This window comes from Bufo bufo, chromosome 4 (genome assembly GCF_905171765.1).
Source record: "Bufo bufo chromosome 4, aBufBuf1.1, whole genome shotgun sequence".
In the NCBI taxonomy this organism is placed as follows: Eukaryota; Metazoa; Chordata; class Amphibia; order Anura; family Bufonidae; genus Bufo; species Bufo bufo.
The window spans coordinates 164277536-164304030 of record NC_053392.1 but is presented as its reverse complement, the minus strand read 5'-3'; positions in this window follow the sequence as shown (position 1 = coordinate 164304030).

The window sequence follows — 26495 nt, the reverse complement described above, 5'->3', positions numbered from 1 at the left end:
TGTGGATGACACTTATGGGGGATCTGTGGATAACACTTATGGGGGATCTGTGGATAACACTTATGGGGTTCTGTGGATGACACTTATGGGGATCTGTGGATGACACTTATGGGGGATCTGTGGATGACATTTATGGGGGATCTGTGGATGACACTTATGGGGATCTGTGGATGACACTTATGGGGATCTGTGGATAACACTTATGGGGATCTGTGGATAACACTTATGGGGGATCTGTGGATGACACTTATGGGGGATCTGTGGATGACACTGATGGGGATCTGTGGATGACACTGATGGGGATCTGTGGATGACATGGTATGTAGCTGGAGGGAGAAAACGTGGCCTTACCACAATGAAGGGTACAGTCTGTATAAATAGGTGGCCGACAAAAAAGGGGCGGGCCAAGGGGCGTGGTCAATAGGCTGAGTCAAGGGGGCGGCAAAATTAGCTTTTGCCTAGGGTGGCAAAAATCCTTGCACCAGTCCTGTTCATGAGTTAACATAAGGTATTGAATTGTATATTTTAGTTGCAGCAGAACTCACAGCAATGGCTGCCGGTGCCTGCTTAACTAACACACCGACTCTGACTGCGTCTCAATCCTATCTCTATATCAATTTAGTATAAATCTAGCTATCTACTCTTCTCACTATAAAACACACTCACATTTATCCACTATCTATCTGTATTAAGCATTTTACCATTTCTAATCCTGTGACATCTCTCTCTCCTATGTATATCCCGACTAAGCAGCAGCATTTCTTGATTGGCCTGTTTTATATTGGCTATGACTAGAGATGAGCAAAGTTTTGAAAAATTCGATTCGGTCGATTCACTGAACTTCGACAAAAAAATGTGATTCGTTAAGAATTAAATTGTCACAAATCGCGATAAATCAGGCCACTCTGCCTAATAATATTCATCCCACTTGGTGGCCCAATCTCAGTGTGATGGCTTGGAAGTTGAACTGCAGGGAAAGTTCAGGGAGAGTGTATGACTGTGTGTAGAGATGAGCAAATCGAAGCTGATGAAAAAATTTATTCGCACCGAATGCGAATTTCCTCGCACTTCGTAGTAATGAATCGCATTTTTCCTAAAATGGCTGCTGCACGTTTGAGGACATGGAGAAAGGAAGTCTGGGAAGGCGGGATCACCCATAATGCCATGCATTCAGAGAATCAGCAGCCAGCCCTGTGATGTCACAGCCATATAAATACAGCAGCCATCTTAGATTCTGCCATTCACCAGCACACTTAGTGCAGGGAATGATGTGTCTGCAGTCACTAGGGACAGTTATAGAAAAATCGTCATTGTGCTAAAAGAAATAAACTATTTACAAGTGCAGGGAAAGATTATTCAAGGTGTACGAAAAGGAAAGGGAGGAATCATTCCACAGCATTTATGTAGAACAGGGTTCAGTAGGGGAGGTTACAGCCTGGGTAATAGGAACAATCCTATTACACCTTGCTGCACTGACTGGGGACCCAAATTGCCATTATACAGCTCTGTAATTCCAGCAAACCATTCTTATTAGGGTGCAAGTGCTGTTTGATACAGACATTAACAGGGTTCATTACAAGGAAATATTTATCTTATATTATATATCTAATATATATCTAATATTTGCCCTGGTGCGGTGCAGTTATATGTTCTAAAGCATTTTTTGGCTTGTATTAGTGGGGGAAAAAAAGCTTATTAGCCGTTGTGTGGTGAAGTGAGAAAATTACAGCCCTTTTTGTTGTGTATTAGTGGCAAAAGTAAAATATATTTGCCGCCTAGAGGTGCAGTTATCTGTTTTAAAGCCCTTTTCTGCATGTATTAGTGGAAAAAGGAAAAATATCTTTGCCGCTCAGCGGTGCAGTGAGATATTTTACAGCCCACTTTGCCGTGTATTAGTGGCGAAATACAAATATATCCGCCGTTCATAGTTGTACTTATTTGTTGAAAAGCCTTTTGTCTGAAAATATAAAAAAAATTGGGCCTAATTGCCGTTCAGCGGTGCAGTTAGATATTTTACAGCCCAGTTTGCTGTGTATTACTGGGGAAATATAAATATATTCGACTTTCATTGTTGCACTTATCTGTTGAAAAGCCTTTTGTGTAAAAATATAAAAAAAATTAGGGCCTAATTGCCGTTCATCGGTGCAGTTTTATGTGGTGAAGCACTTTTCGCTGGATGGACCAAATTACACAGTAATAATCAGTGACTTCAACACAAACTTACTGCTGACACCCTCTCCACTCTGTCGGGGGGCTCTACTCGTATAAGTGTTTAATAGGACGGGGTCTGTAGACATCTATGTGGAATAAGCTGATGATGGTGTAAAAGGAGTGCGCTTCTTCTTGGCGCTAACATTGACCTGTAAGGCTGAGTTCATACGTGAGTAATTTGGTCAGTTTTGGCTCCGTGACTGTCCTAAAGCCTCATGGAACACAGACCGTGTGATACTGGCCTGGATTTATTCTGAGTGCAGGAGCGCACAGCATCATTGGTTGCTATGACGCCGTGCGCTTCCTGCCGCAATACAGTAATACGCTGGTATGACCTATATCAGCGTATCACTGTACTGCGGCGGCAGCAGGAAGCGCACGGCGTCATAGCAACCAATGATGCTGTGCGCTCCTGCACTCAGAAGAAATCCAGGCCGGTATCACACGGTCCTTGTTCAACGGACGTGTGCATGAGGCTTAATAAGTGAAGTGTGCAGTGATTCTAAGAGTGACGCCTGTCACCTGCATGTCATACTGACTCACAGTATTATTTCACTACCAAAGCAGACTCCCTAGGCGTGTTACTACAAGGCACAGTGTTCTACACCACTATAAAGGCTCTCTGCAGCCAGGAAATAGCCGTTTTTAACTAAATTTGCCGCAAATTTATTTGGACCAGACCGAATTTTTCCCCAAAAATTCAGCGAACCGGCGAATCAAATTTTTTTTTTTACAAATTAAAGAAATCGAGGCAGCGCCAATAAAGTAGTAGAGAATTTTTTTTTTTTTTAATGCATGTTGTGGGAGCCCAAACACATGCTTTTTAATCTGTTCTGTTAGCTGTGGATTTACTGTGCATCAGTATTACAGGTCACTGTTACTGTCAGGTCTAATTTATCACTGTCGACTTAACCGTGCGATGCCCCAAGATTCAAGTAGTGGCCCATTGACAGAGTGGGGAGGGTGGCAGCAGCAGTGGCAGTAACGTTGACAACAGTGGCCCCATAACAGAGTGGGGATAGGGGGCAGCAGCACTGACAGTGACAATAGTGGACCCATGTCAGATGGGAGGGGGGCATCAGCAGTGGCAAGTCTGTGTTCACATTATTGTTTATTTTTCCGTTCTTATGATCCATCCGAAGAACAGAAAACCAAACAAAACGAAGCTTTTATTTTGAGCATCCATAAAGCCTCTTTCAGACGGTCAGTATTTGATCAGTAATTGTAAGGCAAAACCAGAACTGGGTTAAAATGTAATAGAAATCAATGTAATAGAAATCATTTTATCTCTTCTGTGTTTTGGACCCACTCCTGCTTTTGGTTTACAAATACTGATCAAATATTGTATAAGAGGCTCAATCTGCATTTGTTTTGGCCATTTATGTCTGAAATCAGCTTTTTAGCAAGAAAAAAGTCCTGCATGAAAAATTTTAATGGCCTCCTTCACACGGTCAGTAATTGATCAGTATTTTGCATCAGTATTTGATCAGTTTATGAAAGCCAAAACCAGGAGTGGGTCAAAACAGAGATAAAATGTAATGGGAATATTTGCATTTCTTCTGTGTTTTAGACCCACTCCTGCTTTTGGCTTACAAATACACATAAAATACTGACTAAATACTGACCGTGTGTAAGAGGCCTTATGGATGGTCAAAATACAGGATTGATTTATTTATTTTTTCTGTTCTTCCGATGGATAAGAAGAATGGAAAAATAAACGGTGATGTCAACACGGACAAACAGGGACAATAGTGGCCCCATAACAGAGTGGGGATGGGGGTCAACAGCAGTGGCAGTACCAGCAACAATACTGGCCCCATAACAGAGTGGTGATGGGGGCCAACAGCAGTAATAGGGACAATAGTGGCCCCATAACAGTGGGGATGGGGGACAACAGCAGTGGCAGTAACACAGGCAATAATGACCACATCACAGAGTGGGGAGGGGGGGTAGCATCAGTGACTGTGACAATAGTTTCCCCATGACAGAGTAGGGGTGGGGGGCAGAAGCAGTAGAATACAGCACAAGATGGTGACAGATCACAGTGGTAACAGAACCCCAAAACAGCAGTGTGATAGCAAGGTTCAGTGGCATGCATGTCATGTACATATCAGTAGGCCAAGAAACACCGTTGTAGGAATGACAGTAGAGGCAGCAGGTGGGGGACATCAGGCAGGTGACAGCATCAGAATGGTGGCAGCAGGACGTGGCCAGAAGTAACGGCCCATTTTGCAGAATATTCTGGTTTGGTAGAACACTACAGTATGATCATTAGTGGCAGAATGATTTATTCTGTTGCATGAAGCACCGGCGTCTGCCAATCCGGGTTGATCCACTCCTGATTCATGTTCATGAAGATTAGTCTCTCAACATTTTGGTAGGAAAGGCGAATTGTTTTAGGAATAACTATGCCCCACCCCCGCTGCACTGAACACCGGCTCTGATGCCACCCTACCGACTGGGCAGGAAAGCATGCCCATGGCAAACTCTCCCAGTTGCAGCTACACTTCATGTCTGCATGCCCAGTAGTCCAGGGGATCTTAGATCATAGCTGACAGGCTGCAGTCTAAGTATGTCAACACCTGCTGGTTGAGGTTCTGCTACATGTCTTGCTTCTGCTGGGTGGTTTCTTCAGTAGGAGACTGAAGAAAACGTCTCATCATAGACTCCAGATGAAGTTGCTGCATATGGTGCTGCTCCTGCTCCAGTCCCCTCCCCCCAACCAGTCATGGCATTGGAGCGTGAACTCAGAGAGTCCCCCTGGTCTGACGTTCCTGAGGGCGGGCAATGGCATTCATTGAAAGTGACCAACTGACTACACAACATGTCTCTATAGTAGTCCATTTTTTCCCCCACTTTTGACCGATAGTGAGGGTCTAACAATGTGGATAGCCAGTAGTCATCCTTCTGCCGAATCCTTAAGGTTAACCAGGTGCAGAACCACGTGACAACACCTAGCTTTGCATAAGTGATATGCTGAAGGACCACTGTGAACTCTACCTAGAGTGGAGGGTGAGGACATTGGCGCAGAAATCCCAGCATTACATTGCAGAGGCGGCATTGCCATCCCCTGGCCAAGTCACCGGTGTGCCTGGTGCAAAACAACATTTACACAATGGGCTGTGAATGACATATATTGTCCTTGACCATAGTTACAACTCTGTACATCAGAGCTGCTGTGAACTCTACCAGATACCAAGAGGCCAAAGGCCCACCTTCCGCTAAACATAAGTGTGCAGGGCTGGTACAGCTTTTTTGGAAAAGTAATGTCAGCTTGGGACTCTCCACCTTGGGTGAGCACAAGCTGTCAGTTCTCTGAAATGTGCAGAGTCAACTACATGGAAAGGGAGGGAATGTAGTACCAGCAACTTGGCCAGGTGCACATTCAGCTTCTGTGCCGTTAGAAGAGTGCACACATACTGTTGTCTATTTGCAATCGCCTCAGTGATATGTCATGTGCCGGAGGCCCAAGGCAGACCTCCAGGACATCATGCAAACAGGACAAAGGCAAAACAATCCAAGGACCCACAGAGAACTTTATTACAAGTGTAATAAAAGAACATGACAGTACAGCAGGTTCAGCAATAGTGGTAGCACTACCACAGAACCAAGTGCACCGGCAGACCAGATGCAAAACCCAGAGGGCGGAGAGTCAGTAAGCCCCATTCTTCACAGAGCCCCTGGTGGTGGGCATGAACTGGGCCAAGGGCTCACTGGTTCCACCTCCTGGAAGGTCCCGGTACAATTGGCCCCTACCTGCAGAGAACAGGCTGGTGAAACTACCAGCGGAAAGACAACAAAACTGGAACCCAAGCAAAAACAGGACATGGAACAGACAAGACGAACGGGAACCAGCAACGAAGCAGATGCCTGGACCCCAAGCGGAAGGAAGCATGGCGGTCTCAGGCAGAGCTGCACACACTAGAGATCATCCTTCTGGAGAACCCAGGGACCCTCTCACGAAGGCAGGACAAACATGAGACAGGAACAGAAGCAGAAAGAAACTACAGGCAGACAAAAGAACAGACAGGGATCAGAAGCAGTAGGCACTGCCGGGCAGGACAAAGGACAGGATACAATCAGAAGCAGTAGAGCACTGCTAGGCTATCAGATGCAGTAGAGCACTGCTAGGCTAACAAGGATCAGACAAGGATAACATAAACATAATACAGGACAGATACTGAACAGACAAGGACATAACCTCAAACACCATCACAGAACAGGTACCAACAATATCAGACAAAGAAGCAACAATGCATTAAGAGGTGACACCACAAACAAGGGCACATAGGAAAAAAAAAAACTGGTTCAGCAGCAAGGGGCTACACCCAGTAAGGAACTGGACAGAAGATAGACTGACCCCAAGCCCCACAGCTAACAGGTAGATATAGCTGCAATAATGGGGGCACATGGTAAGCCACACCCGGGAACAGATCAGGGGAAGTTAACCCCATCAGAACCAAACAGGGAGGGGAGCCTGCACGAACAGGGAAGTAAACACACAGGCTTCAGTACTGGACATTGCCCCTGGCAAGCAGCATACACTGAGTCCACTGCAGCCAGTACGCCAGAGCACAAACAACCCGTGACACAACAGAAATGCATCAATACTAAAGCCATATTTACACACAAGGCCACAGCCAGCACACAAAACAGAACCAGCATGCATGGGGATATCCACAGCCAGCACACAAAGCGCATGCAGCCAGCACGGCACTAGAGACATGAGCCACAGAGATGCAGACACGGGAATACACAAACACAGGTCACAGTTCACACATTACACCGCAGCCAGCATGCAGTCCCAAGCAACCAGCATACACAGGTGTCAGCCTGCAGCCAGTACGAAAAGGAGCCTGCAGCCAGCCTACACAGCAACAGTGATAAGAACTGCACAAAGAAGCAGACATGGGCAGAGCAAATATTCACAGGCAGCAGTTCCACAAAACACCGAAGCCAGCACGCAGGCCCAAGCAACCAGCATACACAGGTGTCAGCCTGCAGCCAGTACACAAGAGGGCATGCAGCCAGCCTACACAGCCAAAACTGTCACAGTGAACCGCACCGTGACAGATCGATTGCTTTTGAAACAAGTGATGAGGAGGAGAAAGAGCATCAGGAGCAATAGGACATTGAAGTTGATGGGTAGGAACAACAGTTTCCTTCTGCTGATGTTGGCAAGCTCTAACTGCTGGAGAAGGGGTGGAGGATGGTGGGAGATGCAATAGTTGCTGCATCAGGCTGTAACGCTAAATGAGTGGCACAGTTTTCCCACACCACTTTGTGGTGACGCTCCATGTGTTGATGCAGGGCTGTGCTGCCAACATTAGGACCCTGGCCGTGCCTCACCTTCTGCCCACACATCCTGCATACCACCATGCTAACATTCCCCAGTGATTTTGTGAAAAATTCCCACACTGCCGAGTATCACATTTACCCTCTATTACTGTGTGATGCCTGCCTGCCGATACTTTTATGAATATGTGCACTGCTAGTGTGTTTCTCACAGGGAGTCTCCCAAGTAGCAGACAGTGTACCCCTCACGCATTTGGCTGTAGATCTCCCACTGCTTCCACCCTGCTGTCTTATGGGCACACTGCCATCCTACTGTCTCATAGGCTTGTTTCCACCCTGCTATCTCTCGGGTGCACCCTGATGATGATGATGCCCCCTCCTTACCCAGCTCCCACATCCCATCGGCTACATCATCATCTATATCTGTTTGGTTGTCACTTGTGTCGCACTCACCTGTCTCTTGCGCATGTCCCTGACCTCTCACAAGATGTGCTCCCACCCGACTGTCATCATCGATAGTTGCACGCCTAGAGGAGTCCGCAATGGACCTTTCCTCCAAGTCTGTGCTGGACTGTAACTGACGACTGTCCTCACAAATCTCATCCTCACTGAAAAGCGGAGCAGAGACAGTGGCTATGATTACCTGACCAGCAGAAGGAGCTGGAAAAGCAATAGGCAGGTTCAGGACAGGTGAGGGCACAGAGTACCAATTAAGCATGGTGTCAGAGGAACCCATCGATTCCTGGCTGTGTGTATCTGTCACTTGAGATGATGTTAAAGAGCAAGTCAACCATTCCAGTATAGCTGGATTGTTAGTCAAAACATGACCACTGGATGACAGTGGTAGCTCTGGCCTGTTGCAGTAGCTGCAGCTACCAATACCCCTTCTTCTGCTGCTACTTGTGCCGGCTACAGCAACATTTTTGCCCATTCCTTTTGAGGACCCGGGCAACTGTCTGTTGTCCATAGTGTAAAGTAAGTGAATCAGTAATGTAACAGATTAACTAAGAATGTGGCAGCAGTTGAACAAGATAAATGTGGCAATATATTAGACCGCCCTTTAATACTGACGCACAGTAACTCTATGTAAAAACTAACAGATTAACTGGGAATGTAGCAGCATTTCAACAAGATGCACACAGCAATTACACTCAACCTGTAGTATCCCTGCTTTCTTCCTATGCTCTCCCTACAGTCTCAAGAAACTCTCCCGACGATCTCCCTGAACTTTCCCTATCCAAATTTCGTCTATTTATAGCTTTCTGCAACCCTGTCCCTAGCACATTCAATCTTGTCATGTCTCCCCCTAAGTTCATCTCACAGTGAAATGGCGGAGACCACTAGGGATGAGGCTTTTATAGGGCTTTGGATCCCCCCTCCTGGAAGCGCGCTCTAAGATCCTCGGGCCGGCGCGGTGACGTCATATCACCGCGCCGGCCAACGAGTTCAGGCCGGCGGTGCGCATGCTCACGGCGGCAATAGAGGGACTGCGAGCGGGCGCTGCCAAGCTTAAATAGGCTGGCGGCGCTCCGCTCAGCAGTCCAGCTTACCACCGGCCAGAAGAATCATCCCCTGGACCAACGAGCCTCCCTGGAACAACGAGCCCCCCTGGACAACGAGCATTAATACCCTAAGTATCTTTTATATAACCCCCCTGAGCTGCTATATACCCCCCTGAGATACCCCCTGCTACCTGCTACCCCTGGCAACCCCATTACACCCCTTGTTACCCCTGGCAACCCCATTACACCCCTTGTTACCCATGGCAACCCCATTACACCCCTTGTTACCCCTGGCAACCCCATTACACCCCTTGTTACCCCTGGCAACCCCATTACACCCCTTGTAACCCCTGGTCCCTTGCCTGACACCCCTTGGTACCCCTGGTCCCTTGCCTGACACCCCTTGGTACCCCTGGTCCCTTACCTGCTACCCCAAGACCCCTGGTCCCTTGCCTGGTTACCCCTGGTAACCCCTCTCTCCCCTGGTATATTTAGTGCCCTGATTAACCCCTGGTTTCCCTGCTGTGTCCCTGATCCCTGCTGTACCCCTGGAAAACCTCAGCACTGACTTGCAAGTAACCCTTGCAGTGCTGAATCTATAGTGTCTGTGGCCTGCACTCCCTTGCAGTGCCACCGTTAACCCCGTAGGGACTGAGTACAGACGGGTGGGTTATTGTTACTTGTATGTGTGAACTGTATAGTTAGTTTATGGGTGGAATTGGGAACGTGTAGTGTAGTCTAGGATTGTATATGTAGCGCTGTGTATTTACTGTATTGCGTGCGTAGTGTATTGTTGTTAATAAATACAGTTATATTTGTGTCTGTGTAACGTGTAGTTATTTGCGATAGTTAGTTAGTAAGGCGCATGCAGTTAGCATAAGTGACTAGTGTAAAGCATAGCGAAGGTATTGTGTTATTAGTTTATAAAGGCATAAATAGGCGGAGTTATCACTAGACGGCTTCTCCTATTTATGAATATTAATTAGCAATATTCGCATAATACTGGTGATTAATATTCCCCCTTTACATTGGCGAGTCAGGCCCACTGCTTAGATTTTGAAATCTGTGTTTGGTTTTGAGGTTAGAGGTTGATCATCCTGTGAATTGTCAGGCAAGAGAGACGTGGTCAGCGGTCTGAGCGTCTAGGACCTGATAATTCGGACAGGTAACGCGACTCTTCCTTACAGCACCAAGCGCAGATCAAAATCTTTAGCAGAGAATCTATAATCTGTTCTGTGAATTAATATTTTGCTATTTGCTTTACACGGTCACCGTCGCTGGGGTAAGAGAAGAAGACACGGAAAAGTACAGCACCAACAAGCATCGCTCAAGTGATTGCAAGGGAGAAGAAGACACGTCACTGAAAGAGATCCATCTTCGTGGGAGCGGCGTACAAGTCAGGCTGGTCGGGAAGAGGCGATCCGGGAAAATGGACTTCTTCCAAGCAGCTGCGAGGACAAAGTGGTACGGCCCCAAGGAGAAAATGGATGCTCATCAAACGGTGAGTATGGACTTCCCCACACTGCAACACTTGAGCAGACACAGCACATTTAACCCCATCCTCCCCACTACATACAAGTCAGCAGAAATGCTGTGGTCTGATTTGTTGGCACAGGCTTGTAGTTATGACAAGCTTTGTGTGAACAAACGGACGGTGTTGAACAAGGCCACCAAACGGCTTCAGATGCTAGCCAAACTCGTTCATACGTTTGAGGCTAGCATCTGTAAGCCAAAGGAAGTGGCGCTGGTGTCTCAGTCAACGGAGACAATTCCTCCGGCCGTTCACTGCCAGTGCTGTACCAGTAATTCGGACCAGGTTTCGGCATTGCAGGCACAGCTGGCAGAGAATGTGCAGTCTACTGTTGACCGAGATGCGCAGGTGGCTAATATAGAGTCACAGTTAGTAGAGCTGCAGAGGCAGAAGGAGGAAATTGAGGCTAAGTTGACTCAGTCTTATACTGAGGTCAAGGCCTTCAAGGAGCGGACTGCCTCTACTGACGTGACGGTAGCCAAATTGAAGGCTCAGGTTGCTGTAAGCTCCCAGATAATGACTGGCATGCAACAGGTTATCACCAAGATGGTGCCGGCCCTTTCTTTTTCCGCAAAGCCAGGGTCGGAATCTCCCAAAATGTTGCCCTGTGCAGGGCCACAAGGGGGGAGAGTAATCTGTGACCGGTCTAATCATCAGGTCAAGCCGGTCCAGACTAACAGAGATTTTTCCCTGACTTTGGGAAAAAGAACTGTGGTGAAGAGTCCGTCCCTGAGGATGGGACAATTCAGGAGAAGGGAGCACGGCTGCAGTGTAGATGGACCTGGGCCATGCAGAGCAAACATTAGATGTTTTGCATGTGGTGGCCTAGGTCACATAGCGAGACACTGCAAAACAGATAGGAACATAACACACAGGACAGGAAACCAAGTCACGTGTTTCAGGTGTGGGAACAAAGGACACATTGCATGGAATTGCCCTTGTGCAAGTAATTGCAATGTGTCCAACAGTATCAGCCAGGTAACAAATTGTGCAGTGGGGTCTAGTCAGCTTGGCCATAACGGGGTTACCTCTTGGCAGCATCACCGGCTGCTGAGGGGTCAGAGTGGCCAAGCTAGGCTAGGCAACATTTGACACCCCTGTACTATTTGTTACACCGTTTGTTCCCTGTGTATGTCCATGTTGTGTGTTTTTGTTATCTGTTTGTAAGCTTTTCTTGATGTTGATGGTGGTAGTCCTTGTCTACGGATGTGTTCTACCATGCTGATTTATGTAGTGTTGTAAGTCCCGTCTGCTGTCTTTGTTCATTCTGTGTCCCCTTGGAGTGGAACAGTGTTATACTGTGGATCGAGAACGTATAGGTTCGCAGATAATGTCACACGGGAAATCCTGCTGGTCGGGAGAAGGCATAAGGACCTTCTCCATGCAGCACACAAAGGATGATGTGATATTATTCTGGGCAACCAGGGTCTCAGATCGATACGGATAACACTGTTGTGCTCAAGGTTTTCGGTAGGGCTGTGTTGCGCTGGGGACTGAGGCGGACAGACAACATTGGTGTAATGTTGTGCTGCGCACTTGATTCTAGTCCGAGCAGGCAGCACATCTCTGATAGGGATTGGACGCAGAATGTTTGGCAGCAGAGTGTGGACTGTGTTCTTGTGTTGTGGGGTCCTGGGGAGCCGGGGCATGACTATGCCATTGGTTCTGCAGGCCTCCACAGGACGGGATCACAGGGGGAAATCAGCCTGGGTGCACACGAGTGGACAGGGATGTGGTGCCATCAATAACGAGATGGTGCTTTGTCCACAGAACTCCAGTTATCCTAACCTAGTAGGGTGGCCATCCTTATCTGTTGGTGCAGAGGGATGTGCAGCAGAGGACTCAATCCTCTGAAGATAGGGTGTTCAGACACCAGTGTTGGGATAACGAGGGGTCCTGTGAGATAAAGGGCAGCCCAATACCTTTCTCTACCCATGGGTCAAAGGTATTGGGGCTGGGAATTTTCACATTTAAGTGCACTGTTAGGGGAGAAATTCCCCTGGGAGCGCCTGGTGTTTTCTTCAGCCATAGGTGAGATTTTATATGGAGCGGAAGAAAAACCTAGGAGATGCCACAGAAGAGGCCAGCTATTCCCCCTGACACTGTTGTGAAGCTCCAGAGGATCCCACTGGATTTTGGCAATGAAGCGACCTCTACCTAGAGGTGTTATAGCAATGAAGACTGTGCCACAATCCAGCGGGAGCATTATTTAAGGCTCTGGAGGAAGACTTGGGAGACGTTCGGGTGGAAGAACTTATTCAATTGTTTCACCCAGTGAAACTTCTTCTGGTTCTGGTCATCGTAATCGGAGGGTCAAGGGACTTACTGACCAAATACACCAGAACCAGACAGAACTTTACAGAACTATCCGGAGGAGGAGGCTCAGGACATAACTCAAACATGGTTCCTGTAGCCAAATATTGTATGGACACACTTTGTTTCCTATGAGGGTTCGGGACGTATAACTTGTACTACCCCGAAACCCCATAGCACATTGTATTTATTGATTGATTGTGTTTGTTGCTCGATGGTGTACCCATAGACACTCTAGGTACAAATGTGTGACAGCCTATATTCGGCTGTACACATTTGCATCCTATAGTCGTTTCCCATTGACACAGGGGTCTGCGACCTACCTGTGTCTTTGGAGGTGTAGAGATATGCCAGGTTGCATGAGTCTCTATGGGTACACATACATATAATGATTTTGGTGGTGTTGGGAGGGATGTGACATGTGTTTTGTGTGAATGTGGATAAGGTTAGGTCACGATAGGGACAGGCATCATTCATTTGCCACCTTGAACCCTGGAACGGTGAGGTTCTTAAGGGAAGGGCTAGAGGTGTAGTGTGGCGGAGGTGTTCTCCGCAGTAGAATTTAGGTACTATGACATCACCGCTTAAGAGTCTGACCTGCCTTGTAAAGACCTATTAATCTGTCCACGGGAGAACCGCACCCATCAAGAAGTAGACGGTGTATCCTGTGGACGGAGGAGGAGGTTACGGTGAAGGGCAGGTCGGAGGAAGCTGGATGAGGGATGTCTAAGTACCTAAAGATCAGTGTGCACTACAGTTCTTCCTGAACTTCCATCACCGAGGATGGGGTTGAGGGGGGGCAAAGATGCCTCCACCCTTCCCCCCAAGATATTGTCGTATTACCGACAACATGGGGATTGTTGAGGAAGGGTGGCAGGTATACATAGATACAGTCATGTGAAAAAATTAGGACACCCTTTGAAAGCATGTGGTTTTTTGTAACATTTTTAATAAATGGTTATTTCATCTCCGTTTCAACAATACAGAGAGATTAAAGTAATCCAACTAAACAAAGAAAACTGAAGAAAAGTCTTTTCAAGATCTTCTGTAAATGTCATTCTACAAAAATGCCTATTCTAACTGAGGAAAAAGATAGGACACCCTCACATGTATTCCCTCTTAAATTGGCTCAGATCTCACACAGGTATATCATACCAGGTGCACATAATTAGTAGATCGTTACTCTGCATGTTGAATGAGGCTTGCCCTATTTAAACCTCAGACATTTAGTTTGGTGTGCTCATGACTGTTGAAGTGAGAGTGAGCACCATGGTGAGAGCAAAAGAGCTGTCAGAGGACTTCAGAAAAAAGATTGTAGCAGCCTATGAGTCTGGGAAGGGATTTAAAAAGATCTCAAAAGATTTTGAAATCAGCCATTCCACTGTCCGGAAGATAGTCTACAAGTGGAGGGCTTTCAAAACAACTGCCAACATGCCCAGGACTGGTCGCCCCAGCAAGTTCACCCCAAGAGCAGACCGCAAGATGCTAAAAGAGGTATCCAAAAACCCTAAAGTGTCATCTCGAGAACTACAGCAGGCTCTGGCTACTGTTGATGTAGAAGTACATGCCTCTACAATCAGAAAGAGACTGTACAAGTTTAACTTGCATGGGAGGTGTGCAAGGAGGAAACCTTTGCTTTCCAAGAGAAACATCGAGGCCAGACTGACATTTGCCAGCGATAAAGTTGACAAAGACCAGGACTTCTGGAATAATGTTCTTTGGACAGATGAGTCCAAAATTGAATTATTTGGACACAACAGCAGAGGACATGTTTGGCGTAAACCAAACACAGCATTCCAAGAAAAGAACCTCATACCAACTGTGAAGCATGGAGGTGGAAGTGTCATGGTTTGGGGCTGCTTTGCTGCAGCAGGACCTGGTCAGCTCACCATCATAGAATCCACGATGAATTCTACTGTGTATCAGAAGGTGCTTGAAGAACATGTGAGACCATCAGTTAGAAAATTAAAGCTGAAGCGGAACTGGACCATGCAACATGACAATGACCCAAAACATACTAGTAAATCAACCAAAGATTGGCTGAAAAAGAAGAAATGGAGAGTCCTGGAATGGCCAAGTCAAAGTCCAGATTTGAATCCCATTGAGATGCTGTGGGGTGACTTGAAAAGGGCTGTACGTGCAAGAAACCCCTCAAACATCTCACAGCTGAAAAAGTTCTGCATTGAGGAGTGGGGTAAAATTTCCTCAGACCGATGTCGAAGACTGGTAGATGGCTACAAGAACCGTCTCACTGCAGCCAAAGGAGGTAACACTCGCTATTAGGGGCAAGGGTGTCCTATCTTTTTCCTCAGTTAGAATAGGCATTTTTGTAGAATGACATTTACAGAAGATCTTGAAAAGACTTTTCTTCAGTTTTCTTTGTTTAGTCGGATTACTTTAATCTCTCTGTATTGTTGAAACGGAGATGAAATAACCATTTATTAAAAATGTTACAAAAAACCACATGCTTTCAAAGGGTGTCCTAATTTTTTCACAAGACTGTATATATGCATGCCTACTGGGGCATGCATATATGTATATATTAGCGGTGCATAATGTTCCCCTCAGAGGGCGATGTGCGCAGATGTGCCCAGCACCTGCGCCCATCCGCCTCTGATACTCCCCAGGAGCTCATTCATGCCCCTGTTGGAATTATGTATATGCCCCCTTAATATATGATATAGATGTATGGGCCCCCTTAATATATGCCCCTTATCATAAGCCCCCTTATCATATAAATAGATAAATATATATATATGCCCCCTATATGTATGTGATTCCATTCATATATGTTTATGGATGTGCCTCAAGCATCCATAAACATATATGGCAGTTGCTGGTGCCCCAAATCCCCGCTCAGATGCGTCTGCTGGCGGTGGTGGAGGAGACCGACAGTTGGACAATTATGTCCAGCGTCGGCCTCTACAAAGTACAGAGGATCAATAAGATCCTCTGCCCTTTGTCATCATCTCTGGCCGCGCCGGAGATGATGCTCCTAACAGAGACATGGGAACAAGGAGTTCCCATGCCCCTGTGAGTGGCTGAAGGATCCCCCCTCCTGGAAGCGCGCTCTAAGATCCTCGGGCCGGCGCGGTGACGTCATATCACCGCGCCGGCCAACGAGTTCAGGCCGGCGGTGCGCATGCGCACGGCGGCAATAGAGGGACTGCGAGCGGGCGCTGCCAAGCTTAAATAGGCTGGCGGCGCTCCGCTCAGCAGTCCAGCTTACCACCGGCCAGAAGAATCATCCCCTGGACCAACGAGCCTCCCTGGAACAACGAGCCCCCCTGGACAACGAGCATTAATACCCTAAGTATCTTTTATATAACCCCCCTGAGCTGCTATATACCCCCCTGAGATACCCCCTGCTACCTGCTACCCCTGGCAACCCCATTACACCCCTTGTTACCCCTGGCAACCCCATTACACCCCTTGTTACCCATGGCAACCCCATTACACCCCTTGTTACCCCTGGCAACCCCATTACACCCCTTGTTACCCCTAGCAACCCCATTACACCCCTTGTAACCCCTGGTCCCTTGCCTGACACCCCTTGGTACCCCTGGTCCCTTGCCTGACACCCCTTGGTACCCCTGGTCCCTTACCTGCTACCCCAAGACCCTTGGTCCCTTGCCTGGTTACCCCTGGTAACCCCTCTCTCCCCTGGTATATTTAGTGCCCTGATTAACCCCTGGTTTCCCTGCTGTGTCCCTGATCCCTGCTGTACCCCTGGAAAACCTCAGCACTCACTTGCAAGTAACCCTTGCAGTGCTGAATCTATAGTGTCTGTGGCCTGCACTCCCTTGCAGTGCCACCGTTAACCCCGTAGGGACAGTGAGTACAGACGGGTGGGTTATTGTTACTTGTATGTGTGAACTGTATAGTTAGTTTATGGGTGGAATTGGGAACGTGTAGTGTAGTCTAGGATTGTATATGTAGCGCTGTGTATTTACTGTATTGCGTGCTTAGTGTATTGTTGTTAATAAATACCGTTATATTTGTATCTGTGTAACGTGTAGTTATTGGCGATAGTTAGTTAGTAAGGCGCATGCAGTTAGCATAAGTGACTAGTGTAAAGCATAGCGAAGGTATTGTGCTATTAGTTTATAAAGGCATAAATAGGCGGAGTTATCACTAGACGGCTCCTCCTATTTATGAATATTAATTAGCAATATTCGCATAATACTGGTGATTAACATTCCCCCTTTACAGGCTGCCTTCAAGGCATTATGGAGATGTTTGCTCGGCCTCCTGCCAAGGCCATTGTGTCATCAAGGAAGAGCATTGAATCACTAGTGATGAGCAGCATAGGCAATATTCGTTTTCGCGATATTTAGCACATTTTTGGCCTAATATTTGCTATAAATTTGCAAACTCTAGAATTCGTGATCTCCAGTCATTATTTTCTTGATTGCGAAAATTGGCCATGTAATATGCGTGTATTGCACGCGCAATACAGGCGTGGCTCACTTTTGTTAAATTTTCCAAGCTGCTAGAAGTTTCCTGAGACTGGAGAAAATGCACAGTACAGTAATTCCTATCACACTACCTAACACACTGCACTGGAACCTATCAGCTAAACTATATCACTATCTAACTTACACTGACTATCTCCCACTAACTATCTATATTATATATATGAGCTAACTACCTAATGTAATTGAATAATGATCCAGATGACTCAGGAAAGCACAGAGCACAGCAATGTCACTGCTCTCTCTGTCTCAGAACTGCAAAAAACAGCAGAAAATTGCTGCTGGGGGGGTTCTTATATAGTAAGGGGTAGGCAACTTTCTTATTGGTTGCTAGGGATGTTGCTAAACTGTGACAAAGATATTGCAGCCTTCTCATTGGCCCACAAGCAAGAAGCAGTAAGGGTACTGATGAAATAAAAACTAGAATATTTGCGATTACGAACATATAGCACTATATTCTACATCTTTGCGAATTCTCGAAGTGCTGATATTCGCAATAAAATTTTGCGATTGGAATATTTGCGATCACCACTATAAATCGCCAACTATTAAAACGATCTACTTCAGAGCCCAAGCACTATAACAATGGATCATAGGCATTGACATATTCTTTTTTCTTATACCTTCACTTTAAGTATAAAAATATTGTACTAATACTTTAGTGGACTTTATGTACTTTATTGCTTTTATTTAATTATTTACCTCATTTGCAGTTTTCTTTTATCCCCCATGTTTGAATCCTATCTCCTGGTTTTTCATGTGACTGCTGTCCCATCATGCCTTAGGGAAGGGAGATGTGTCCTGACATCAGCAGGACATGTGGCTTCCTACGTCCTACATTACAAGGCTCCAATGCAGGACATAACCAACATCAACTGGATATCAAAACAGATTTGCCACAGAGTGCAATGGTTGGCTAATATCTTTTTAAAATAGCAGTTTTGATAAATAGTGGTATTTGGGAAAAGTGATCTCTGTTGGGCAGGATGCATTTATATTAGCGGCACCACCCCTTTAAAAAAAACTAAGCAAGCACGTAACAGAGATTTCCTTTGGGCTAAGCTGACCATGTTGTCGTTAAAACAACAAGATAAGTAATTTTGCATGTCATTTGTTTTGATCGAATATTACCCAACATTCCAACAATGCCTTCAATACACTTGTATAGAAGAGTGTCCCTTGGTCTAAAATACCCTTCCTATTCATAACAGGATATTCCTTATATTGCATGTCCACATGTAAATCCTTAGTTTAGCCATGTTAGCACTAGTGTCTGAGCCAGTAATATTACAAATTTACATATATGACCCCTGCCAATCATTTATCGTGAAGAGTAAGGAGGATCCTTGAGAAAGGGTCTAAGGCAGTCATATTACAAATTTACACGTATGACAATAACCCCTGCCAATCATTCATCGTGAAGAGTAAGTCTACTTTCACACTGGCGTCTCTATTTTCCGGTATTGAGATCCGTCATAGGGTTTTAATACCGGAAAAAAACGCTTCTGTAATTGAGAAAGGGTTGTTTGCAGAGCAAACACTGTGCACAATGAGGTTCATATGAAGGCTCCTGTGTGTACAGAAGGTTCACAATAGCCCTTTCAAATGAAATAGAACTCAATGGAATAGTACTGTATGTGACTGCTGAATCATCGAAAAGTGGTGCAGAAGACCCACTGAAAAATGGAAGTCCTAAATGTATGCTGTGAGTGCATTATATGCTCTGAAGGGCATGCACACCACAGACACAATTAAGATGTATGGAATTACAAGGAACCGGTCGCATCTTCATTGATCTGACACTGTTACTTATAACCAAGCTATTCAGAAAACCTTCTCTCCACAAATGCAGCTGGACTTAATCCATATAATATCCATAGATGCTGAGATGACTCCTCCATATTAGTTTGCTACAAGTGTTTGCTGCAGTTTAACTCTCTTATGTATGCTCGAGAGATGAATACATTTCCTAAAATTCTTTTTGGTCCAGTTTGTCTGTATTGGCCAAGAAATTTGATTTGGGTATCAATTCTACCCGAATAAAAAATGCTTTAAATGCCTGGAAATTCTCTCTCCCCCCCCCCTCTCTCTTCCCTAGTCTATCTCTTGTTCTCTCTTGAAAAATTCTACAAAAATAAATTGGAAGAATTTCTGATACTACTTAATCAGCATTTAAAAAAGTTGGGATGAATTTTGACTCAAACAAACCGATTTGCTTGTCTCTAACATGCACCACTTATTTATATATACTGCATCTAGATAGGAAGGTTATAGATTCTAATAGAGCTACATACCTAGTAGCACTTACATACTGCATATATATATATATATATATCCGCTTTCCCATCATCTTTGTAAAATGTCTATTATTGCTGCATATTATCCTAGATTTTCAGTATATTGCAACATTTCACATTGTACTATACCACAGGGATCAATGAATGTTGTGGCTGCGCTCGTAACCGTTCTTCTGGGATCTAAGAACAACAGGAGTTCATTCACATGGCTCACAATTCTGCAAAGCATAGTCACTAGAACCGTTCAGTGTATGTGATTTCAAGCATCGTGCAAATAAGCCTACTGTCAGGTTGTACCTTTCACTTGAGGAACTGTCTGATATACGTATGACCTCACTGTTTTATTCACAAGATTACTACAGAAGACACACTTTAATATGAGAATTAGTCATGATAATAACAGTAGCACAAAAAAAAAAAAAAGTATATAACACATAAAGATGCAATGTCAATGATTGGGATTGATAAGCTTTAAAGGGAATCTGTCACCAGGAAATTCCAGAAACGATGCCTTGTAGGGCTAGCACAGCTGAATATCATGATACATTTCACATAGTGCTTCAGTCTTGAGAAAAAGTGATTTTAATCTGTATGCAAATGAGCAGTTAAGTGCACTGAGGGCAGGGCCGAGAAACTCTGGCACACTTGCTCATCCTGCTTCCTCTGCCTCCTTGATTGACAGAGCCAAGTAAGATGACTATGCAAGAACATGGTCCTGTCAATCCAAAAGGAGAGGTTGGCAGAGGAATCAGGAGGTGCAAGGGTGCACAGAATGACTTGGGCCCGACCTCTGTGCACTAAACTGCACATTTGCATTTTTCTCCAGAATAAAGTAATGGATGACTTAGTTAAAGGTATCAATACATTCAGGTGAGCTAGCCCTACAAGACATGGTGCCTGAATTTTCAGGTGACAGAATCCCTTTAATATCTATATGACATCGCTACAGTTTTATTACCATGGGACTTTGTAATAACTAACTAATATACAGTGGGATGCGAAAGTTTGGGCAACCTTGTTAATCGTCATGATTTTCCTGTATAAATCGTTGGTTGTTACGATAAAAAATGTCAGTTAAATATATCATACAGGAGACACACACACTGATATTTGAGAAGTGAAATGAAGTTTATTGGATTTACAGAAAGTGTGCTATAATTGTTTAAACAAAATTAGGCAGGTGCATAAATTTGGGCACTGTTGTCCTTTTATTGATTCCAAAACCTTTAGAACTAATTATTGGAACTCAAATTGGCTTGGTAAGCTCAGTGACCCCTGACCTACATACACAGGTGAATCCAAATTATGAGAAAGAGTATTTAAGGGGGTCAATTGTAAGTTTCCCTCCTCTTTTAATTTTCTCTGAAGAGTAGCAACATGGGGGTCTCAAAACAACTCTCAAATGACCTGAAGACAAAGATTGTTCACCATCATGGTTTAGGGGAAGGATACAGAAAGCTGTCTCAGAGATTTCAGCTTCTGTTTCCACAGTTAGGAACATATTGAGGAAATGGAAGACCACAGGCTCAGTTCAAGTTAAGGCTCGAAGTGGCAGACCAAGAAAAATCTCGGACAGACAGAAGCGACGAATGGTGAGAACAGTCAGAGTCAACCCACAGACCAGCACCAAAGACCTACAACATCATCTTGCTGCAGATGGAGTCACTGTGCATCGTTCAACCATTCGGCGCACTTTACACAAGGAGATGCTGTATGCGAGAGTGATGCAGAAGAAAAACACCTGCTACCTACAGTAAAATATGGTGGTGGTTCCATCACTGCTTAAAATCCACTAAGGCATTTATGCAGAGGAACAAGTACAACCAGGGGCGGATTAAGTGCATGATAGGCCCGGGGCTGTCTACCCAACTTGGGCCCCCCCTCTCCTCCTCCTCCATTTTCTTTCTTTTTTTTTTTTTTTGTATGAAGAGGCTGCGGTGCTTCCTGGGCGCCACAGTCTCTTCTTAGGCCATATGACATCTTCAGACTAAAAAAAAATACCCCAAATTGGGTCCTAAACTGAAAAATTTAGTCACCAAATTTAAAATACATATAATTGTAATAAAAAAGACATGGAGGAGAATACAGCACCACATACCTCTTACATCCAGTGACATCTCCTGTCATGTAGACCTTCTCTTTCCTCTTCTCCTCCATTTGACCCAGACCACCATGGCAAATTCTTTCAGCCACATCTCGTCTCTACAGTTTTAACACAGACACGTTAGATTTCTCAATTTTTCCATCCACCTCCTCATCCTGGTGTCCCCACAGCATCATCCTGCCACTCCCAATACTGTGCCCGTTGTGCTTCCCAATGCCCCAGGAACTATACTGCTGAAAAAATAGTGACCCTAATAGACATAATTGGGGTAATTTATCAAACTGGTGTAAAGTAGAACTGGATTTCCAAAAGAGCTGTCAAATATGAAAGGTGGAATCTGATTGGCTGCTATGGGCAACTAAGCCAGTTCTGCGTTACACCAGTTTGATAAATTACCCCAAATGTTCCTATAGTGTCCACAGCAGCTATAATGTCCCTTAGAGTGCTCTGAGTAATAATACCACCCTCTATTGTGCTCCAGGTACTAATCCCTGTATAGTGTCCCCAGAAATAATATAATTGCCCCTACAGTGCCTCCCCAATAGCAACACCCCCATATAGTAATTTCCACCACACTGCCCCCACATAGTAATCCCCCCATAGTAATTTTCCCCCAAACTGCCCCCATATAGTAGTTCGCCGCCCACACAGTAATTTGCTCTACACTGCCCCCACATAGTAATTTCCACCACACTGCCCCCACACAGTAATTTGCCCACACTGCCCCCACACTGTAATTTGCCCACACTGCCCCCACACAGTAATTTGCCCCACATAGTAATTTGCCCCCACATAGAAATTACCCCACACTGTCCCCACATGGCAATTTCCCCCACATGGCAATTTCCCCCACACTGCCCCCACATGGCAATTTCCCCCACACTGCCCCCACATGGCAATTTCCCCCACACTGCCCCCACATAGTAATTTGCCCCCACACTGCCCCATATAGTAATTTGTCCCCACATAGCAATTTCCCCACACACAATAGTTTCCCCCACACTGCCCCCATATAGAAATTTGCCCCCACACTGCCCCCACATAGCAATTTGCCCCCACACTGCCCTCATAGCAATTTGCCCCCACACCGCCCCCACATAGCAATTTGCCCCCACACTGCCCTCACATTGCAATTTGCCCCCACACTGCCCTCACATTGCAATTTGCCCCCACACTGCCCCCACATTGCAATTAGCCCCCACACTGCCCCCACATAGTAATTAGCCCCCACACTGCCCCCACATAGTAATTAGCCCCCACATAGTAATTAGCCCCCACACTGCCCACACATAGCAATTAGCCCCCACACAGCAATTTGCCCCCACACTGCCCTCACATTGCAATTTGCCCCCACACTGCCCCCACATAGTAATTAGCCCCCACATAGTAATTAGCCCCCACATAGCATTCCCTCCTATAATAATTTGGCCCCATACAGCCCCCACATCCCCCCCCCAATGTACTCGATTTAACTTCCCTAATATGTCCTCCTGTGTGCCCCCCCCCCAAGTAGGCACATGAAATAAAATAAAAAATAAATGAACCAAAAAATTAAAAAGATAAATACTCACCTACTGTATGTCCAGGGCCAGGCGCTTGCTCGCAGAGTCAGGCGCGTCACAGTGCTGCGTCCCGGCACAGGCGTGCGATGACGTCATCACGCACGCCTGCGCCGGGATTTCTCTACCGCATAGGCCTCAGGCCTTTAAGGCCTGAAGCCTATGGCGGTGATCGCGGATGGGACAGGGAGCTATGCGCTCCCGTGCCCCGCAGCAGTATGTGGGCGTTCGGGTCAGCGTTGGGCCCCCCAGCGGTGCTGGGCCCGGGGCTGCCGACCCGAACGTCCCTATTGTAATCCGCCACTGAGTACAACATTCTGGAATAGCCATCTCAGTCCCCAGACCTGAATATAATTGAAAATCTGTGGTGTGACTTAAAGAGAGCTGTCCATGCTCGGAAGCCATCAAACCTGAATGAACTAAAGATGTTTTGTAAAGAGGAATGGTCCAAAATACCAGAATCCAGACTCTCATTGGAACCTACAGGAAGCGTTTAGAGGCTGTAATTTCTGCAAAAGGAGGATCTACAAAATTTTGATTTCATTTCTTTTTTGTGGTGCCCAAATTTATGCACCTGCCTAATTGTGTTTAAACAATTATAGCACACTTTCTGTAAATCCAATAAACTTCATTTCACTTCTCAAATATCACTGTGTGTGTCTCCTATATGATATATTTAACTGACATTTTTTATCGTAACAACCAACGATTTATACAGGAAAATCATGACGATTAACAAGGTTGCCCAAACTTTCGCATCCCACTGTAAGTATATATTGTTAGCTCTACTCCAGTTAACACATTAAGTTACTCCAGTGACATCCCTGGGTAAAAACTTTATATTAAAGTTAAATACCATTAGATGTCATGCATCATTTCCATTCTGTATCTACTTAGGTCTCATGCATATTAAAGGAAACCTGTCACCGTGAAAATTCTATGTAACCTGCCAGCAGCATGTTATAGAGCAGGAGCAACTGAACAGATTGATATATAGTTTTCTGGAAAAAGCTTGAGAATAAGCTGTATTTCATTCATTTAAATTCTTGCTCATTCTGGGCTTAGAAGTCAAGGAGACGGTCCTATCAGTGATTGACAGCTGCATGTGTATACACAGTCATGGAGGAAAGGCAGTCAATAACTGATAGGACCGTCTCCTTGACTTCAAAGCTCAAAATGGGCATGGATATAAATGAATAAATTACAAGTTTTACTGAATCTTTTCCTGTAAAACTATATATCAATCTGCTCAGCTCCTCCTGCTCTATACAATGCTGCTGGAAAGTTACAGTGGTTTTAAAAGGTATTCATACCCTTTGAACTTTTCCACATTTTTTCATGTTACACCCACAAACTTAAAGTAATTTATTGGGATTTTATGTTATAGACCAACACAAAGTAGCAAGTGTGAGTGACGTGAAAAGAAAATGATACATGGTTTTCAAAATGCTTAATAAATAAAAATCTGGAAAGTATGGCATGAATTTGTATTCAGCCCCCTGTACGCTGATACCCCCAAATAAAATCATGTGTGACCAATTGCCTTCAGAAGTCACCTAATCAGTAAATAGAGTCCACCTGTACGTAAGTTATTCTCAGTTTAACTACAGCTGTTCTGTGAAGGCCTCAGAGGTTTGAAAGAGATCATTAGTAATCAAAGAGCATCATGAAAACCAAGGAAAACATCACACAGGTCCGAGATACAGTTGTGGAAAAGTATAAAACAGGGTTAGGTTATAAAAAATTATCCCAGGCTATAAACATCACATGAAACACTGTTCAATCCATTAACCAAAAATGGAAGGAGTATGGCACAACTGCAAACCTACCAAGACATGGCCGTCCTCCTAAACTCACAGCCCTGTGGAGCACTGATTATAGAAGCAGCCAAGAGGCTCATGGTCACTCTGGAGGAGCTGCAGAGATCCACAGCTCAGGTGGGAGATTCTGTCCACAGGACAACTATTAGTCGTGTACTCCACAAATCTGGCCTTTATGGAAGAGTGGCAAGAAGAAAGCCATTTTTGAAAGTAGGCCATAAGAAATCCCATTTGTAGTTTTCCACATGACCTGTGGAAGAAGGTCCTCTGGTCGGATGAGACCAAAGTTTTAACTTTTTAGCCTAAATACAAAACGCTATGTGTGGCGGAAAACTGCACATCATCCTGAACACACCATCTTGCTGTGGGGATGCTTTTCTTCAGCAGGGACAGGGAAGCTGGTCAGAGTTGATGAGAAGATGGATGGAGCTATATACAGGGCAATCCTGGACGAATGTATGAACCCTAGCATATTTTAATCCATGTGGCTATGTGCATTTGTGCACCTCTATGTGCTACAGTGTGCCCCTCTATAAGTAAGGTAGTAAGAAGCAGAACATCACAGTGAACAAGCCTTTGTGTGATTCTGTACTAGAGGTACAGTATGACACCATAGGATATTATGTCCTACACGTTCATAATCTGTACAGCACAGGTCATGAATCCTCTAGTGTGCATACTCCCTAAATCTTTCCTTTTCTGGGCACAGCTAGTTGCCATATATTTGCAGAAGTCTGTAGCTAACACCTGTGTATGGAAAGGTGAACAATATATTGTAAGAAGGTGGAAGTTGACACATATTTGCTTATGATGGTGCGGAAATATATAGGTCATGTAGAAATAGAGAAAACAAATGTGCAGATAAGGAACAAGGTAGGGAGAAAAAAGAGAGGGTTAATCCTGTACTCCTATGATAGGAGATATGGGATGAACACACAGGGCGCCAGAGGTAGAGGACACAGTGCAGTGGGGGGAAAAATGTATGTGTAGTCAGGTATAGGTTCTGCTAAACAGGAAGGAAAAAAGTACAACAAGCAGGGCAGCCTTGGTGATAAACTATCTGCAGAAAAGCAGTATAGTCAAACAGGAGAGAGATAAAAAAGAAAAAAATCACCAAATGGCGCCTACCGCTAATCAAATGTAGTAGATGCGACAGTGTAAAATATCCTAAAATGAATATATATAAATGTATGTATACAAGCTGCTATGTATAATAGTTAAAAGCTCCTATGGAGCTACAGAGAGCAGCTAGTATACACTCACACATATACACTCACCTAAAGAATTATTAGCAACACCTGTTCTATTTCTCATTAATGCAATTATCTAGTCAACCAATCACATGGCAGTTGCTTCAATGCATTTAGGGATGTGGTCCTGGTCAAGAC